General features: G+C 45.2%; 1 pseudogene; it reads right to left on the bottom strand.

Annotated features, from left to right (window-relative positions):
• Nucleotides 1–342: 342 nt before the first annotated feature.
• LOC121836556 lies at nucleotides 343–2,647 on the bottom strand (annotated as a pseudogene).
• Nucleotides 2,648–2,847: the final 200 nt, after the last annotated feature.

Below are 2,847 nucleotides of genomic sequence, written 5' to 3'. Positions count from 1 at the left end.
AGAGTTACCAAAACAGGTTCTAGGAGTTCTACAAAAACATTTCGAGCGTCATGTCTCCGAACCCATCGGGTTGAACAAAGCGACTTTAAGCGCGTTACGCGAGGCTTGAGTACCAGCTTCTCAATCTGGTCGCCGAGAGCAGCTTGGCGTTTCGGAGTGTGAAAGAACTTGCAGACCCTAGCTATTGTTCCCATTCAGTTTCTAACCTGGGGTACAGAACATGCACTCGGCAAGCTCAAGTTAAGGCTGTGTGATCCACAGTGAACGTATATAGCATTAGGAAACTGTTGTCGGATGAGTGCCTGAACACCATTGTAAGCCCCACTCATTGAGGCCGCACCGTCATACGTTTGAGCTCTCAAGTACTCCGTTGCAACACCAATGTCGGTCAAACTTTTCACTATCGTGCTGGCCAGACCTTTCCCTGTCACGTCAGTCGCAGGAACAAACTGCAGGAACTCTTCTTTTATAACGATCCGCTCCATGTCCACATAGCGCGCACACAGCGAGAGCTGTTCTACACCCGCGATGTCCGTTGTCTCATCAGCCATGACTGCAAAGCACTTTGCAGCATTCACCTTTGAGACAAGCTTTTGCAAAACAATGCTATTGCGTGCCGATATAATCTCATGTTCGGTCCTCCAGCTGGTGTAGGTCGCATTAGCAATGCATCCCTCTAAATGTTTTTGAGAGGCTCATCGCCGTTAGACGCACGCAACCTTAGAAACGCCTCGAAATTCCCGGGCCATCGTTTTCTCCCGGCTCATTGGATAGATCCATTTTCCCGGCGTCTCTATGGACACGCAGAGCAACTCCTTGTCTTCCGCACCAGACTACCGGTGTGATGACAGGAGTCAGGCATTTCCTGTTTTTAGCTATTTGATCTTTTAACCCGGAGTCAATGTCCTGGTCAATGGGATTCTTTCTCCCCTCTGATATTTCCAGAAACTGGGCAGCATCAAGGTCGCTGTTCTTATGGAATGCTTTTGTTTTATGATCCTTAAAATCCTCAACTGTATTTTTCCATTTGTCGAATTTCGACAGCACAAGCTTGCCAGCGGGCAATCCTCTCTCGCCCACCCCAGATGAAGCAAAAAGGACGCAGTACTACCAAAAGGCGCCGTTCTCTGCGTTGAGGTAAACAAGCCAGTTCCATCGGTGCAGCCACTTATACTGCAACTTGAGGTTCCTTTTTCCCGTTGGCTTGAAAGGGAAGGTGGGGCTCGGCGTCCAGGCACTTGTCAGCAACTCTTTTTTCTTGACGTCCGTAACCTGCACAAAATAGAAATGACATTTATAAGTAGGGTTCAACCTTGTAACGATACCTCCGGGCTTAAATCAGCTATTCTGGTTAACCATCACCGTTGCAGGTAGAGGAAAACGGCTAGGTTTGCACGGGCTCATCCCACCAAGCGAACGAACAAGAACCACTGCTTGCGCACGAGTCAAGCGAGCGTCACCATGAAGGATGTCCCGTCTGTAAAACTTTGTTGTTGAACGTTGCACCAGTGGAACGAGGTTACCTGTCGTGCAAATAAGGCCCGTCCTGCGTGCAAGCCATCCGAACAACAGCGGCAACGCATAGGGACCAGTCACAGGACAACGGGTGAAAAAAACGTGGCCGAACCCGTGCCGTGGAACCTAGCCTAAATCCATTATTACGTGCAAGTTACGAAAACTACGAAAACAACATTTACGACTACAACCACTTCCACTCTAAATGTACTCATAAGATTATTTGATTACTTGACATTAAATATAAATGACCGTCAATCCAAAAGTAACCATTAATTTTCATTTTTTCTTTGTGTAACGTGATTATTACGGCTGGTCGTTTTATTTAGTGTGCCAATTTTAACAAACGTAATAGAGTAAATCCCAGCACTAGTCTGAGTAAATACACGTAGATCTAAGAAATATTAGGTTCCGTCAATCCAATTAAGTAAAATATGCAAACCCTATTCCCTTAAATAGACTCAAGGAAGAGACATAAAACGATTACGGCTTTGGTCTTCTTGTTAGTCAACTCGCGAAGGAATGATTAAATCCCCGGATGTTGAAGAAAAAGAAAGGATGCTCGTTGCGATTGAATACATTGCGACTTTTCTTTGACTCTTGCGGTCACGTTTTCTTAAAAACTTGAAAAATAGAAACTCTTACATAACTTGAACAAGAAAGAAAAACCAAGCAAGAGAGACATCCAAAAAGCGAGGTCATTTCTAAAATTCGCTAAAAGTTAGAATAAATCAATCCCGAACTCAACATTGTTGATTGCAACTTTTAGGTCATTTTATTAGTTAAATGCAGCATACAATTTTCGACCTTACATATAAAAAAAAACAGAATGACAAAGATTCGAAAAAAAAAATCTGGTCACACTTACCGACTTTCCAACGTAGATCCCCAAGTCATTTGGGTGAGTCGCAGCAGAAACTGAAGATGCTGGGCAGAGACGCGACGGATCGCACAGAGGGATCCGGTGAGGATGATGGCGTCTGTTGAATGATCGACTTCTCGATGCTGGGAGTCATACATTCCGATGGTGATGCATCCGTTGGCTCCAAATCGCGATTTTTTTAGGGAAGTAGTAGGTAAGCACAGAATTTGGTTGGCGCTTCAATGAGGCGGCTTTGGTGATATAGCTCATCGCGGACTCTTGAATTCGTGCACCGATCAGTCTTAAAAATTAGTTGTTAGACTTACACCGTGGCATGGGTGCGCAATGAGCAGTACTAGTAGAGTAGATGCTCTAAGATGAAAACCAGCAGTTTGTTTGGTAGCTCGAAGCCCGGATGTCGCTGCCGGGAGGTAGCGCACCGAATTTTATCGCTTTTGTGAAGTGCACGA

Source organism: Ixodes scapularis, unplaced genomic scaffold (assembly GCF_016920785.2).
Source record: "Ixodes scapularis isolate PalLabHiFi unplaced genomic scaffold, ASM1692078v2 PGA_scaffold2__306_contigs__length_199485367, whole genome shotgun sequence".
In the NCBI taxonomy this organism is placed as follows: Eukaryota; Metazoa; Arthropoda; class Arachnida; order Ixodida; family Ixodidae; genus Ixodes; species Ixodes scapularis.
This window is presented reverse-complemented; position numbering and strand designations above follow the sequence as displayed.